General features: G+C 41.0%; 1 protein-coding gene across 16 annotated transcripts in view; it reads left to right on the plus strand.

The window, feature by feature from the left end:
• LOC138757024 (zinc finger matrin-type protein 1-like) overlaps positions 1-17,051 on the plus strand; it is a 100,167-nt gene that overhangs the window by 48,862 nt on the left and 34,254 nt on the right. For 6 of the 16 annotated variants that reach the window (XM_069923627.1, XM_069923629.1, XM_069923630.1 and 3 more), the window contains one exon: positions 13,072-13,129. The exons of 9 other annotated variants lie outside the window; for them this stretch is intronic. The gene's annotated coding sequence lies outside the window, so the exon portion shown is untranslated. Of the gene's footprint in view, positions 1-7,856; positions 7,879-13,071; positions 13,130-17,051 lie in introns of those variants that run through there. One more of the 16 variants, XM_069923633.1, reaches the window with a different exon arrangement.

Raw genomic sequence — 17,051 nt, forward strand, 5'->3', positions numbered from 1 at the left:
AGAAATTTGGTGTCCATTTTTTATATATGACAATAAACTCATTATCATCGTCACCTTCCAAGGTGATCTTAATTTCCCCAGTATTGACTGAGACTCCAAGGACATAAATTGAAGAGGAACTCGGGAAATTAGATTAGGAGAAGCTGTTTGGGAGCAAATCCATGTCTGAGGTAGAAGTCTTTTAAAGGCCTGTGAGGATGAAAGGTAAGGATAGCAAGATTCTGGAATCTTGGATGATGTCAGATGTTGCATATTTAGCCAAAAAGAAAAAGCATAGGAATTGGACAGGGCCTATAAAGGAATATAAAGGAATCAGGAAAAAACTTAAACAAGGAATCAGGAGGGATAAGAAGTGCCATGAAATGGCTTTGAAAAATCACATCTAGAAGAGCCCCAAGCCATTTTATTCTTTATTTGCAGCAAGAGAAGACCTAGGGAAAGGGTGTCAATTGAAAAATAAAGGAGGGAATTTATGCCTGGAGCCAGAGGGATTGGGTGAAGTCCTTAATGAGTACTTCACATCGATATTCACCAAGGAGAAGGGAGAGATTAGTGAGAGGTATGTTGTTATTCAAGGGGATATCAATATTAAGATCCTTGAAAAACATTGTCCCCAGGGCCTGATTGATGCCAGGATATTAAATGAGGCAAGGGAGTAGATTGTTGGCTTCTTGACAGATATTTATGCCTTCATTAGCCATAGGCAAGGTGCCAGAAGAGTGGAGAATAGTCTATGTTGTTCTTTTGTTTAAGGAGGACAGATAATGCAAGACCTTGCATTGAACAAAAATTTTCAAGACAGGATTTACATTTGTAAAAGCATAGACTTTTTTGGAATAGTCAGAGTGGCTTTGTGCTGGGGAAGCCCAATTTCATATGTTTGATTGAGTTTTTTGAGATGATTGATGAGTCTATTGCAGTGTAGGTTTTCTACCAGGACTTCAGTGAAGTATCTGTTAGGATACTGGAAAGCTGATCCACAAGATTAAGACAAAGGAGATCTATAATAGATTGGATCCAAAACTGGCTTGGACATAGATGATAGAAGATTGTGGTGGAGAGGTTACCTTTTTGACTGGAGGTCTGTTACCAATGGCATTCTGCTAGGATCTCTGTTTTTAATACAAATGATTTTGATGAAACTGTTGGTGGGCTAATACATAAATTTGCAGATGGCAAAAATTGGTGGAGTTATGGATAGTGAGGAAGGTTGTCCAAGAACATAGCAGAATATAGATTGAGGGTGTTTTTGGTTATGCCCACATATAGAAAATATAAGGAGTCACAAGTCAGCAATATTAAGCCTGGCAGTTTTCAACCAGTTACACTGCAAGAAAAAATGTTTTAGAGCAGAAAACCCTTGTGCTTTTAAAAATTCATTTTCTATCAAAATAGCTATGCAACACTACTAACCAGTTTAATTCTTGACATTACGGTAGTTTATTGATGTGCTCACATATTACAAGAGGCATTTCTGTATCTGCTGCTCTTACATTTCATTTAAATGAATACAATAAAACTCTTTAAACTCTCATTCAAAAAGCAGTGCAAAATAAAAAACTGGGTGCAAAATAAGAACAGGAGAAAAGATCAAGGCAGTCTCCAATATACCTGCACAATTCTCAGTTCATGGTCCAAGTATCCACCTCAATGATTATGATGAAAAGTGTATATCTGTTGATAGGCTATTAAAGTCAACAAGTTCCTTACAAATCAAACAAACACACTTCACCTTGATTTCTTTGGAAAAAGTATTCATTTTCCCACTGGGTCTGAAATTTTCGGTACTTCCTTGTTATTTTCTGTCTTTTCAGTTCCACCGTGTTTAATCAACTGAGGTAAACATTTTTTTAAACTGAGGTAAATGTCTTCATTGATGTACTCAAAGGTCGGTTTAGTAGTTGTTTAAAATGGAAGTGACATCTAGTGTTGAAACTCAGAAGTGCAATTTATTGTACTGGGTCAATATGGGTCACATGCCATTTTATTTTTAAAATTCGCTCTGGGCCATTAAAAAATGGGCAGTGGACTGCAGATGGCCCAGGGGATGTAGTTTGACCTCCCCTGATATAGATCATTTGAACATTTGGGTGGAGAAATAACAGATGCTGTTATTTACAGAGGTGAAACTCAAGCAGTGCATATATACAGTATATGGACTTGGGGTGCAAGTCCATAGCTGCCTAAAGGTGGCATTGTAAATTAATGAGGTGATGAAGAAGGCATAGGACATGCTTGTCTCCTTCAGACAGGGCATTGAATATTCAAGATGGCATGTTATAGCTGATCAAAACTTTGGTTTGGACACATTTGGAATATTGTGTGCATTTCTGGTTACCACACCACAATGATGTGGAGGTTTTTGGAGAATATACAGCAGAGGTTCACCAGGATGATACCTAGATAAGAGTGAATTAGCTAGAAGGAGAGGTTGGACAAACTTGAATTGTTTTCTCGGGAGTATCAGATGCTGATGGACGTATACAAAATTATATAAATTGTTTTTCTGCACCCCCCCCCCCCAGGCTAAATATATCAAATACTGGAGGCACTGGTTTAAGGTGAAGGGGGATAGTTTAAAAATATGCAAAGCATGTTTTTAAACAGAGTGCATGGAGAACTTTTCCAGGGGAGCAGATACAATAACAACATTTAAGAGACATTTAGACAGATGCATGAACAGGCAGAGAATAGAGGGGAGCAGACATTTCCAGGCAGATGGAATTAGATTGACATCATGCACGGCATGTATGTGTTGGGCTGAAGAACCTGTTCTTGTGTGGCGCTGTTCTATGAATGGCTGGATTCCCTACTCCTGCACCTTATGTCATCAGGCAGCAATCGTGAAACAGCCTTGAAGAGATCTAGCAGCAGGAGTTAGCCAACAGCCATGCTCTTGGAGGGGGTAAGCAACTGGAGAGTGGGTGAGAGTCCGAGGACCAAGGAAAAGGAAGCACACACTGGCAGAGAAAGAGGCGAGTAAACTCGGAAGAAGCTGAGATAATGGAAATATGGAGAATGATACTGGTGGAGAGACTTCATGGAGGAATTGGATGGAAGCGTGAACTAGGGGAAGAGGGAGCAAGGAACAGAGTGTGGAGAAGATTGTGTGCTCGGTCAATGTGTGTCTGTGTATGTGTGCATGTGCCAAGTCTGTGCGGCAGACCCGGGTCTCCAATTTTCTTAAACCTCTTTGCCTTTGGGCCAAGAGATGGCTCTATTTGTATTAGCTGATGTACTACAGCTGCTGAAGTCAAAAACATTCATGTATAGGTGTCTTTCACTCTTCAGTGGAAGCAAATTATCTTTAATCTTAGCACATGGCATAAGCATATAGTCTAAAGTTTGTATCTTCAGACCCTGAAATGTTCTGACTCTTTCCTGCCCTCTGATATAGTTCTATAGGTACTGGTATATTAAGGGCAAATGAATATCCTGGGGAAAAATTAGTGCCCATTAAGGACAACAGGGCTAATCTGTCTAAGGAGCTAAAAATATGTAAACTTTTCTCAAGTATCCACGAAGAAAATGTACTTGATAACTTTAGAATTTAGTCTCCATAAATAAAGAGGAAGTACTTGATGCAATACACAAGCGCGTCGTAAGAACCAAAGACTTGTTGATCCAAACCAAGGCTTTTATTAACTAAAAGACTGGAGCATATCACAAGTAGGTCGACCAGTCCAGAATGACCTGGTCTGGTGAGGAGCAATCCTTTAAGACCTGCCAGTAGGTGTGGCTACGCTCTCAGCCAATCACAGTCATCCTACACTACCATCTGTACATATGTACATTGGTGATAGAATCTGTACTATCACATTCACCCCTTCTTTGAGAACCGACCCCAGGATCGATGGAGGTTAGGGGCTGTACCGATCAGGGGACCTGAACATCCGGCATGACCGCCGTGGCTCCGGGATTGGGGTCGCCGGAGTCGTGTCGCTGGCAGGCCCGTAGGGTGCGGCCACTGCTTCGTTCAATTCCCCAATGGAACTGTCGACAGTCTGGCCTGAGCTGGTCGGGTGGTGCTGGTCCCTCTGTTCAAGCACATGACCTGGGGGAGAAGGAATAGGGGGAGGTTGGGTTAAAGGCACTGCTGCGCCTGATCCAGCTTGGGCTAGGTCCCTTACTGAGACTGTGTCCTCCCGTCCGTCCGGGTACTCAACGTAGGCATAATGCGGGTTCGCATGGAGCAGAGTCACTCGGTCAACCAAGGGGTCGTTCTTAGAGTACCGGACATGGCATCGTAAAAGGACTGGACCAGGAACCATGAGCCATGCCGGTGTGGTCGTACCCGACTCGGATTTCCTCGGGAAAGAGAACATCCTTTCATGGGGTGTGGCATTGGTCGTGGTGCATAGGAGGGAGCAGATGGTGTGTAGGCACTAGTGAGCACATCCTGCCAGCGAGAGGTGGGGAGACCTTTGGACCAGAGGGCAAGCGTAACTGCTTTCCAGACAGTGGCATTCTCTCTTTTGACTTGCTCATTACCGCGTGGGTTATAGCTGGTGGTCCTGTTTGAAGCAATACCACGCTCCAGAAGGTACTGCCGCAGCTCTGCACTCATAAACGAGGACCCCTTGTCACTGTGGATGTAATTGGGGTATCCGAAGATGGTGAAGATGCTGTGCAGGGCCTCTATAACTGAGGAGGCAGTCATGTCTGAGCAGGGCACAGTGAACAGGAAGCGGGAATACTCGTCGATGGCCGTAAGGATGTAGGTGTTACGGTTGGTCGACGGTAGGGGCTCTTTGAAGTCTACGCTGAGACGCTCAAAGGGGCGGGTGGCTTTGATGACGTGGATGTTCTCCAGACGGAAGAAGTGGGTCTTGCACTCAGCACACACTGGGCAGGCTCGGGTCATGGAGCAAATCTCCTCGAATGTAGGGCAGGTTGCGAGCTTTAACAAAGTGCGCGAACCTAGTGACACCTGGATGACAGAACTCCTCGTGGAGTTTCTGCAGCCTGTCCAATTGTATGTTGGCGCAAGTCCCCCTGGAGAACGCATCTGGCGGGTCGTTGAGTTTACCTGGCCGATACAGTATGTCATAATTAAAGGTGGAGAGCTCGATTCTTCACCTGGCGATTTTGTCATTCTTGATCTTACCTTGCTAGGTATTGCTAAACATGGAGGAGACCGCGCATTGGTCGGTCAGCAGCGTAAAGTGCCTGCCAGTGAGGTAGTGTCTCCAACGACGTCCTGCTTCGACTATGGCCTGGGCCGCCTTCTCGACAGAGGAGTGTCGGCTCTCAGGACCCTGGAGGGTTCTGGAGAAGAAGGCTACCGTCCAGCCGGCCTGGTTCAAACTGTCTGCCAGTGCAAAGTCAGACGCATTGCTTTCGACTTGGAACGGAATGGACTCGTCGATGGCGTGCAGCGTTGCAGCAGCGATGTCTGATTTGATGCGGTCAAAGGCCGCTCTGGCATTGGTTGACAGGGGGACACTTGATGCCTTAATTGTAGATAAATCCCCAGAGTACGATAGGATCTATTCCAAGCTGATTAGGAGGTAAGGAAAGAGATTGCTGAGGTTTTAAGTGAGATGTTTAATTCTTCGCTGACCACAGGCAAGGATCCTCTTGACTGATGGACAGCAAATGAAGCACCTCTTTTTCAAGAAGGATAGCAGGGAAAAACATTTTGGAAGTACTAATGAGGCCAGAACACATAACATGAATGTTCAGGTGCTAGGGACTATTGAGGACCAGAAGAACTGTCAAGTACAAGTCCAGAGATTGTTGAACGTGACAATGCAAATAGAAAATGTAGCTCGATTCTTGCCTTCATTAGCCTGAGCATTGAAGTCCAAAGCAAGGAGGTTATGCTTTAACTTTATGAAACCTTGACTCAGCCTGAGCTACATTATTGCATGCAGTTTTGGGTGCCACACCATAACAAGGATGTATTGCTGTTAAAAGGGAGGCAGGGGAGAATCACCATGATGTTGCCTAAATGGAGCAGTTCGGTTACAAGGAGTGGCTAGGTTAGGTGTATTATGATGGGTATAGATACAGTAAATACAAATTGGCTTTTTCCACTGAGGTTAGGTGAGGTACAAACCAGAGTATTTTGGTTAAGGGTGAAAGGGTGAAGTTTAGGGGCAACGTTAGGGGGAATTTCTTCACACATGATGGAAATATAGAATGAGCTTCCAGCTGAAGTGGTGAATGTGAGCTCAATTTTAGCATTAAAAAAAAAATCGGGCAGGGGCATAAATAGGATAGGTATGGAAGGATATGGATTGGCTGCAGGTCCGTGGGACTGGGCAGAATAGTTCGGCATAGACTAGAAGGTCCGAAGGGCCTGTTTACTGTGCTGTAATGTTCTATGGTTCTTTTCTCCTTGGAGGAGAAGGAGGTTACGAAGGGACATTATCGAGAATTATAAAAGGTTTAGACTGGGTGAACTGCAGGAAAATTTCCCCATATCACAAGTAGATAAAACTAGAGGATATAATTTTAAGATAAGGGGAAAAGAGATTTAGAGGGGATCTGAGCTTCATCTAGAGAGTGGTGATTACCTGGAAGTTGGGTCACTGACAGCATTTTAGAAATCTCTGGAAAAACACTTGAATCATTTAAACATAGAAGGGATGGGTCAAGAGCTGGGAGATGCAATTAGTGCAGATGGGTGACAACTGATTATTGTGAACCAAAAGACTGTTTCCATGCTGTTTGACTCCTTGAGTCATTTCGAGAGCTATCATGAATGGCTAATAAATCCCAATCTTGTCACTGACCTGTACATTACACAAAAAAATGTAAACAAAAATCTATAATTATTTCCAACTGGTGTGTCAATCATTTTAAAATTGCATTCTTCTTTGGCTTGGTTTCACGGACGAAGATTTATGGAGGGGTAATGTCCACGTCAGCTGCAGGCTCGTTGGTGGCTGACAAGTCCGATGCGGGACAGGCAGACACGGTTGCAGTGGTTGCAAGGGAAAATTGGTTGGTTGGAGTTGGGTGTTGGGTTTTTCCTCCTTTGTCTTTTGTCAGTGAGGTGGACTCTGCGGTCTTCTTCAAAGGAGGTTTGCATTAATCTACACTGAAATTGGTAATAACATGAAATAGCAGAGTTGATGCAGGTTGTTTCCAAAGTATAAAGGACAGCACAGATGTTGCAACAGTTTTGTTTTTGCAACTGGGACCTTGCTTAAATTTATGCAATTTTCTTTCTCCTCTCACCCTGTAATTCAATATTTTTTGTCATATATTGCTGGAAGTTGGGCGATTTTGACATGTGAGATCTTTGGAAATGAAGGGGGTGACATTCGAATCCTTTACTTACAAGTCAAGAAATGAGAAAGTGTCGGTTTGAAAATTTAAGATCTCAATAGATCGTGATGGTTCTCGGTTTCATGGTGGTTGATTTGAATTTGTATATCTATTTGATAATCTTTTCTTCTTTCATTCTAGGGGTTCTTGGGAGGGAGGGAGTGATTAGGTTTATATACATGTATTTTCATATAATTCATTATTAATTGAAATGTTGTTTTAAAATTTTAAATAAAATATTCAAAACAAAAATAAATGAGAAAGGGAATTTGAATCAAATCTGACTCCTTAAAGAGAAATAGAGAGAAAGATCTGTCAAAGAAGGAGGAAATAAAAGTGCGTGCAGAAACGGGGGAAAAAAGTTTTATAATCCTCCAAATACAATATTCTGCCCACAGGAATGAAACTGTCACATCCATTGAGGCTTTTTCTGGACCTGAGAAGTTGAACAGCAATTCTTAAGCTCATGATTGAAACAGTTCCTTTGTTGCTAAGGCCCAAGCATTCTCTGCCAGTTGGAGACAAACTGCTGTATTGGCAAGGCTAACAGTGGAGCGATTTGGTTCATTAGCTGTTTTTGTGGTGTTATTTCAGCGTGAGGTACAAAAGTTTTATCACTGCAGTATTATTATTGCTAAGTCATTAGTTCTATCGAAACAAAGTTGTAATCAAAGAGGGTTGAATAGAAAGCAGATTTCAAACTGTTGGATTTCAGTGAACGCCACAGTGTTTGCTCTTTTTCCTATCTGTTGACCTTTAAGATGCTACTCACCTAACAGATGGCTGGTCCTATTGGAAAAGAGGAACTCGGAGAACCAAACAGCAGCTAAAAAGCAATTGTATGCTTATGGCTAAACTGGGGGGAAAAAGTTCACCACTTACCGTAAATAACTAACTGCACTGATTATTTAGTTTACTTATCTGTTCAGTGGACTAATTCCCCGCTGCCATCTGACAGGCAACAGATCATTGGCTTTCTTCCTTCTTATTTTTGCCTGAGGTAGGGAGATTTCCAGCAAAGTTCATTGCCAGTCACCATTGTAGAACGAATTACTCTCTTAAATCACTGCTGTCAATGTGGCAAAACTATGCGCACAGACCTTCAGGTAGCAAGTTATTTGATTTTGACCCAGCGACAATGAAGGAACAGGGACATTTGAAATGATAGTGCCTTCTTCCAGGTATTTAAGATCACAGATTGTTGATATGGAATATTGCTAGAGAGATTAAATTTAAAAGCAGGAACATTCTGCAGAAACTGTACATAGTACTGCAGAAAGGATGTACTGGCTTTGGAGGCAGTACAGAGGCGGTTAAGCAGGTTAATTCCAAAAACAAGGGGATTAATTTATTGTGATTATGTAATGGGGGGGTGGGGGGGTGTATTGGCTATTGGCTATGGCTGTAGAGATACTCCACCCTACTAGTATAACAGATGGAGATGCTTTCCCACTGGCCCGTTAGCGGTGGTTCTAGTCTGTTAATAAAATTGATATGCCATAGACATGGACCAGACAAGTGTTATACTAATACTGGGCTTTTATTACAGACTATAACCACCACTAACGGGCCAATGGGAAAGCATCTCCATCTGTTATACCAGTAGGGTGGAGTATCTCTACAGCCATAGCCAATAGCAAGCTGTCACTATAATAGGCCCCCACCCCCCCCCATTACATCATCACATTTATGAGAAGAGATTGTGTCAGATGGGACTATATTCACACTGGAATTCAGAAGAATGAAAGGGGATCTTATAGAAACATAAAAATTATGTAATAGAGGCAAAAAAGCTGCTTCTAATGGGAAGAGAGACAGAGATGAAGCTTTTCCCATAGAGTAGTGAATCTTTAGAATTCTCTGCCCAAGGAAGGAGTAGAGGCTGCCTCATTGAATATATTTAAGGCACATTAGACAGATTTTTGTCTTAGCAGAGGAATTAAGGGTAATGGGGGAAAGGCAGATAAGTGGAGTAGAGTCCACAGCCACGATCTTATTAAATGGCAGAGCAGGTTCTTAAAACCAGTATTAAATGCCCATCCCTAAATACCCTTGAGAAGGACATAGGAACAGCTATCCTGAAGCAATGTAATCTATCCTTATGATGAAATGGTAATACATTTCCAAGTCTGGATGGTGATTATCTTGGAGAACAATGTGCAAGTGGAGGCTTTTTCCATTCACCCCCCTGATTTTGTTGTGGCAAACATAGCAGGTTTTCGAGAGATCATGTCAGAGATGGTAATACCATCCAGGAGAAATTTTGAAAAAGTGGATCTGGAGGGTGGTGCATTGGATGCCAATCAATCTGGCACCCTTGTTCTGTATCCTGTTTAGTTTCACCCATTCAAGCAAGTGGCGAGTATTCCGTCACAATGCTTATCAGAAAACTTCAGATGGCGGAAATCCAAAGAAAAACGAGAAACGGCTGCAACAGCAAGCCTGTAGAAAGAGAAACCACTAATGTTTCAGTCTGATGACCTTCCATCAGAATTGGGAAAAGTTCTGATGAAGAGGCCCACACCTGAAATATTAACTATTTCGCCTTCCACTTTTGCTGCCTAACTTGCTTACCTTGTACCACTTAGATGGTGGAAAGGTATTCTCACTTAAACTTAACTCTAAATTTAACCCCACTATGCGCAAATGTTAATGTGTGTGTGTAATTAAAGTTCCACCCTGAAAAGTCAATTTTTAAACTTCAGCATCATTTTAGACTTGCTTGAAGGTCTTAAATTCTAAGTTGAGAAATAATCATAAAGCACTTTTAAACATCATTTCTTCAGGCCTTTTTTCTCACAATTCTTTTGTTGAAATGTCTTGAGAGATATTCTTTAAATAGAAGTGACCATGTACCTCCTGTGAAACAGAGAATACAATTCCTGTCTTCCCAGGATCAGATCTTTTTGCTGAAGATTTTAAAAGCTGTTTTCCACACAAAAATTCTTCCCTCTTTTCAAAGAGACAGCAAATGGCTATTTTTTCCACAATGAATTCACAAACCCAGTCAAGGGGTCCAAAGAGACAGTGAAGTGGTCCTCCTTATTTCAAAACCCACTTATTTTACGTTTCCCTTTTCCCAGGAATAACACACAACAGCGCCTATTCTGGTAACTGTAATTCAACCCTGTCTTTCACAAGGTTCCAACTCTGTGAGTCACAGGGTTTTGACTTCTGTACTCTCCAAACTGAACTGATCCAAAAATGTCTGAATTCAATCATATATTTCTCCAAATCATGTGGCAGTTACATCATCAATGAGGTCAGTCCCAATTCTTGGAAACTACATGACTATCTGTTTTATTTCTACCAAAATTCTGTTCTTTTTCCAAAACCACTCCATATCCATCTCTGTTCAAGAGGTTTAAATGGTTTTGTTTAAAAACAGATGGCTTCCTCAGCAGTTCTTATTGAGTAATTAGATAGTTCAGTTTTTAATAAAGCAAACACTCCATTATTCTTGAATAATTAAGAACTACTTCAGATCCATTAGCTCTGTCTTTCAAGACTCCGCGACTTCAAGAATGAACTCTCTTCTCTGAGTACAATAGTTCTCTGTAAATGTGATGTGACCTGTGTCACCCTGTACCAGCCCATAACTAACTTACTAAGAATATATATACAATATTTTAACTCTATAATTTACTTGACTAAGATTTTTATGAAAAATAACTTAACCTTAACCTAAATATTACTATTAACATAGATCCATAACACTCGAACCCTGGACTGGACCAGATTCGGTTAGATAAATTTTTACATGATAGAGGAATTAGGGGATATGGGGAGAAGGCAGGTAGGTGGAGTTAGGTCATAAATTAGATCAGCCATGATCGTATTGAATGGCGGAGCAGGCTCGATGGGCCATTTTTGGCCTACTCCTGTTCCTATGTTGCGCTAATCGCTATATCAACTGTGAAGAGACAAGAAGTGTGTCACTGACTGCAGGATGTGCAATCTCAGACCTAGCCTTGTACTTACAGTATATGTGTGGGTGGTGCAATTTATAGTTAATGGTGAACTCTCACTTTCCACCATCACATTAACGGTGGCTGATTTGGTTGTTGTAAAATGATTGAATTTCAAAGAGCAGAATTTGAAACATCAGTGGAAATAGTCATCTCCTAGCATGAACATTATATGCTGCTTATCATTGGTCACATCTTTTCTTTCTGCTGGTCCTCATTTAATAGAAATCCTCATCCTTTTGTGTATTTGAAATTAAATCTACTAAACAATTGTTATATACCAGAATAAACCTTACATAATTGAAATAGGTAGTTACCTGAATTTTGCTTTTTGCTGGATTATGGTATAATTTATTATGTTCAAAAGGAAAGTACCAAAGATATAACAAATAAAACAGAAAATTCTGGAAATACTCAGGTCATGCATTATCCATGGAGAGAGAAACAGAGTAAATAGTATAGATTTTGTCATTCTTAACAATAGGTGATAAAGCCAAAATATTAACTCCTGTTTCTCCACAAATGTTTCCTGACCTACTAAATGCTTGTCAAATGTTGCTTTGTGTTATTGATAAAAGGTTAAAATAAAATTAATAGTTTATCACCAGAGCTTTGTAGTTTTTAGACATACGTGCAGACTATAAATGAATATATGTACAAAGTAAATAGAAAGTCTTTTAGTATGGACATTTTGGACATACATACTGCATGGTAACAGGCCCTTTCAGCCCATGAGCCCGTACTGCCCAATTCACCTAAACCCCACTATGTCTTTGAATGATGGGAGGGATCCAGAGCACCTGGAGGAAACCACCACAGCGCGGGGAGAAAGTTCAAATTCCATACAGACAGCGTGGGATTTGAACCTAAATCCCGGTTGCTGGTGGTGTAATAGCATTGCACTAACCGCTACACTAACCCTGCCGTCCTAGAGTTATTCCTTTCATTCAAATGAATGCAGGTTTAGGAAATCAATTTTTCAGTATTTTTCCCTGTATTTTTTTGTACTTGCAAAGAAATAAGTGGGAGATAATTCAATAAGGTAATCTCTGATAATTATTACCATGTTATGAAGTAGCCAATTAGCATCATTCCATGGTGAAGGGTATTTTTAAAGCTGCAAAATGACCCATGAAATGTTGGCACAGATTAAAAACAAATATACTTGCACCTCACTTTCTTTCTATACAAATCTAGCTATAGTATTGATATATCATTCAAGCATACAAGAAACACAAGCCTTCCCTTGAATTAGACTGTCATGGCTATTCATAATCTCTGAAGTGAGCAGGAAAAGCAGTGTTAGTGTGGAGGAAAGGGAAAGGTTCACCAAGGACTGGAGAAGATAAATTGTAGTTACACACCTATTACTTTGAAGATTGAGGATTTGGAGAAGCCTGTAACAGACACATGAAATCATTATGGAAACCAGCTGAAAATAGGCAAGTTATTAGCTTCCTGCGCAAATTGCAAGTAGGCCTTATTTGTCATTCTTTCATAATTTGACCTTTTGATTATGCTGTTCATATAATATATGACTTTACCATCTGTAGTAATTACCTGTTCTTTGTACTGTACTATATGTGTCCCCTTTTCCTTTGTACCACACGTCAATAAACCAGTCTTAGTAACGCCAGATGTTCAGATGCACATTGCTAGCAAATATAAGTATTGTATCTAAAACAGAAAGTCTTTTGATAGAGCCATATAACTTACATTTATTCTTTAAAGTCAATAGCAGCTCACAGTTCAGCAGATGCATGTCTTAGAAGGGCATGGTATTGCATTTAATAGATGTAATTACAGTTCCTTTTTCTTAAAACAGATGACGTTATATAAACACAAATGACTGTCATCCAGAATTGTTCAAAAGCAATCATTTGGTAAGAAACCCTTTCAGCGGACATCTCACAACAAATATGCAAGTGGTAATTAGACAATGCTAGTTCTGATACCAGAAAGGTAATCCAGAGGCCAGGACTAATAACCAGAGGCACAAATTCAAACTACCACTGTAGGAAATGCAGAAATAAATTAAATAATCTGAAACTTTTAAAATGCATTTCCTCAGCTCTGGTGAACTTAAATCAACAGAATTCCTACAAAATGCCATCTGATTCAGTCATACGGGCCCACAATGCCTCCTGCTGATATTTTGCACACATTAGGTCCACGTAATTCCATTCCTATTTCCAGTGAATGCATCTGATGCCACCCACCTATTTTCACAAGCGAGTTTCAGATATCAACCATAATCTGTAAAATAAAATGTGCCTCAGATTATCTTTAAAGCTTCACTCTCATCTTAACCTTTTGTTTTTGTTTTCTTATCATAAGAGAGAAGGATATTGACTGTCTGCTCTATGATAGTCTGATGTATTGTGCCTTTACCACGTTACCCCTCAGCTTCCTTTGCTTCACTCTCTCCAGCACTGCATATCCTCGTATAATTTGGCGACTGGATCTGCTCACTATACGCGCCAGTGTTTTGTAAAATTTCAAAGTAACGTGCCAGTTTTGTATTCCCTGTCCTGACCTTTGACAGCAAGAATGCATAATGCCATCTTTACCATCTCATCTTACTGTGTGTGTGTAGACTTCAGATTTCCAATTTCCGATTTATTGTCAGAGTACATACATGACATCACATACAACCATGAGATTCTTTTTTCAATGCCAAAGTCCCACTGCTCATCAACATCGCGTAGCACCTTACCATTTACAGTGCAGGTCCTTCCGCTGTTGAAGTTCACAAAATGCATTAACTCCCACTTGTCAATCTGTTAATGATCTGCTCAAATTGCCATATGATCTATATCTCGCTTGTAAAAGTACAGGCACTTTGGCCTGCGATGTGCTGATCTATGTAAACCTACTCCTTAACAATCTAAACCTTCCCTACGTCACATCCATAACCCTCTATTTTTCTTACATATATAATATTTGCTATTGTCACCCCAGGAAAAAGGTATGAGCTGTAAACCCCATGTATGCTTCTCATAATCTTATATACCTCTACTAAGTCACCTCCTTTTTCACTCCAAAGAGAAAAGCCTGAGCTTGGTTAACTTTGCTTCATAAGACATGTTCTCCAATCCAGACAGCATCCTGGTAAATCTCCTCTGCACATTCTAGAACTATACATTCTTTTTGTAATGAGGTGACCAGAACTGAATGCAATACATTGAATGTGGTGTAACCAGAGTTTTGTAGAGCTCCAAAGATACCTCAGCCTGGTGACTTTTGAATTCAGTGTCCCAACTAATGAAGCAGATCATATGCCTTCTTATTAACCTTGAGGGAACCGTGGATTGGGATCCCCTTTGTTCCTCCACACTGCACACAACCCTATCAACCTATGATACCACTTTCAGGGAATATTTTATCTGTATTCCCAGATCCCTCTGTTCTACCACACTCCTCAATACCATACCATTTACCATGCATGCCCTTTCTTGGTTTGTCCTTCCAAAATGCAACACCTCGCATTAAATTTCATCTGCCACTTTTCATCCCATTTTTGCAATATGAGGGAAGTTGAAATCTCCCATAACAATAACCCTGTTATTTTTGTACCTTCCTAAAATCTCCCTAATTATCTGCTCCTCAATGTCCTGGTGGCTATTTGGAGATCTATAGAATACACTTAATGGTGATTGTTCCCTTCCTGTTTCTGACCTCCACCCACACCGACTCAGTAAATGATCTCTCCACAATGTCCTCTCTTTCTGCAGCTGTGATACTCTCCATGATTAGCAAAGCCACTCCCCCCTCTTTATTTCCCTCCCTTTCCCTTTTGAAACATCTAAACCCAGAACATGCATCATCGAATTCTGTCCTTTCGTCAGCCATCCCTGTAATGACCACCACATCATAATTCCATGTACTGATTGCCATTAATTTTAATACTTCTCACATTAAACTATGCAAATTTAATCTCATCCAACTGACAACATTTATGCTTCATCCAATGCCTGTCCTTCCTCACTGTCTCACAACATATTGCATCTACCTTTCCTCCAAATGCTCTTACATCTGACCCAATGCTCAGGTTCCCTCCCCCCTAGTTTCCAGCTAGTTTGCTATTCATTAGACTAGTTGTCATGTAGCAAATTTACTGATCCTACTTACTATATTTACATCCAAATTGTTAGCATATTGTTGCCCCATCATTATTCAGTACCTTTGAGAAAATGAAGCATAAAGGCAAATCAAGTCTGGAATGAAGAGAATGCAAAACATTAAAGTCCATTTACCCATGAGTTAATTTCTTGGAATGCAGATTCCACAATTTTCAGCTCTCTATTTTAGTAAGTTGCTTTCAAGAGTTATACAGCATAAAGAGAGGCTATTTGCAAAATGATCTTGAAAGATCATTATGCCCACTCTAATCTTTCCCATGCATCATTTTCTGGCATTCATGTGTAATTTCCTCTTGAAGGTTTTTTTATTGTGCAATAAAGGTTGTAGGGGTATAAAGATTCACAAGTGTTTCAAGGACTGGACCACTGTAACTAAATGGAAAGGCAGGATAAGTTGTGGTTGTTTCCTTTGGGGTAGAGGAGGTTTAATTGAGGTGAATAGGATTAAAAGGAGCCTAGAAATTCAAATGTAGTGCCTATTTCTCTTAATAGAGGGATGAAAAAACAAGGAGGATTGATTTAAAGCATTGGCCAAATGATGAGATAGGAGATTAAAATGGTTTTCACTCTAAGACCAGGAAGCGTTAGGAATTCACTGTCTGAAAGACTGATGAAGGCAAAAAACACTTAAGTAGTACTTAGAAGTATACTTCCAGGAAAGTTATGCTGGGTAGTCTATTTATTATTGCCATAGAATGATCAGCCAAATGACTTACTTCTGTGTGAAACACAAAAGTCTGCAGACGTTGTGATTGTAGTAAAAATACACAGAAATGTTGGAGGAACACAGCCAGTCTCGCAACATCCACAGAGGTAAAGAGATATTACCGATGTCAAAAGGTATTAATTGGATATGATAAGAGAAAGGGTGAGAATTGATTTTGACTGTGAAAGGAGACAGAATGGAGAGAGAAAGCTGGGGGAAAGGCGATGGGGGGAAGAAGTGGGTGGGGTTAACAGAAACCCAAGAAGACTATGTTAAAGCCATCTGTTTGCAGGGTGCCCAGACAGAAGATGAGGTGTTGCTCCTCCAATTTGGCATAGCAGTTAGCACAACACCTTTACAGCTCCAGCGATCGGGACCGGGGTTCGAATCCAATGCTGCATTAAGGAGTTTGTACATTCTCCCCGTTTGTTCCTGATGACTACACCTCAAAAGGTGCATCCAGCTCCATCTCCTGAAAAACCGAGTTAGGGACCTAGAGCTGGAAGCACTGTGGATCTTAAGGGAGGCAGAGGGAATGATAGACAGGAGTTTCAGGGAGGCAGTCACCCCTAAAAATAAGGCTGTCAGGAGAGGGAAGGGAAAGAAGCAGATATAGCAGAACTCCCCTATGGTCATTCCCCTCATCAATGTATACTGTTTTAGATACTGTTGGGGTGTGGGGGGGAAACAACCTACCAGGGACATCGAGTTGGTCATGTTTCCAGCAGAGGCTGGCCCCTGGCTCAGAAGGGAAGGAAGGAGAAGAGGAGAGTGATTGGGGACCCGTTGGTTAGACAAGTGGATAGGAGGTTCTGTGAACGAGATTGAGGCTCCCGGATGTATGTTGCCTCCCAGGTGCTAGGATCAGGGACCTCTCTGATCGAGTTCATGGCATTCTGGAGGGGGAGACTGAGCAGCCGCATGTCATGGTCTACATGGGGTCCAGTGACATAGATA

Source organism: Narcine bancroftii, chromosome 3 (genome assembly GCF_036971445.1).
Source record: "Narcine bancroftii isolate sNarBan1 chromosome 3, sNarBan1.hap1, whole genome shotgun sequence".
NCBI classification, from domain to species: Eukaryota; Metazoa; Chordata; class Chondrichthyes; order Torpediniformes; family Narcinidae; genus Narcine; species Narcine bancroftii.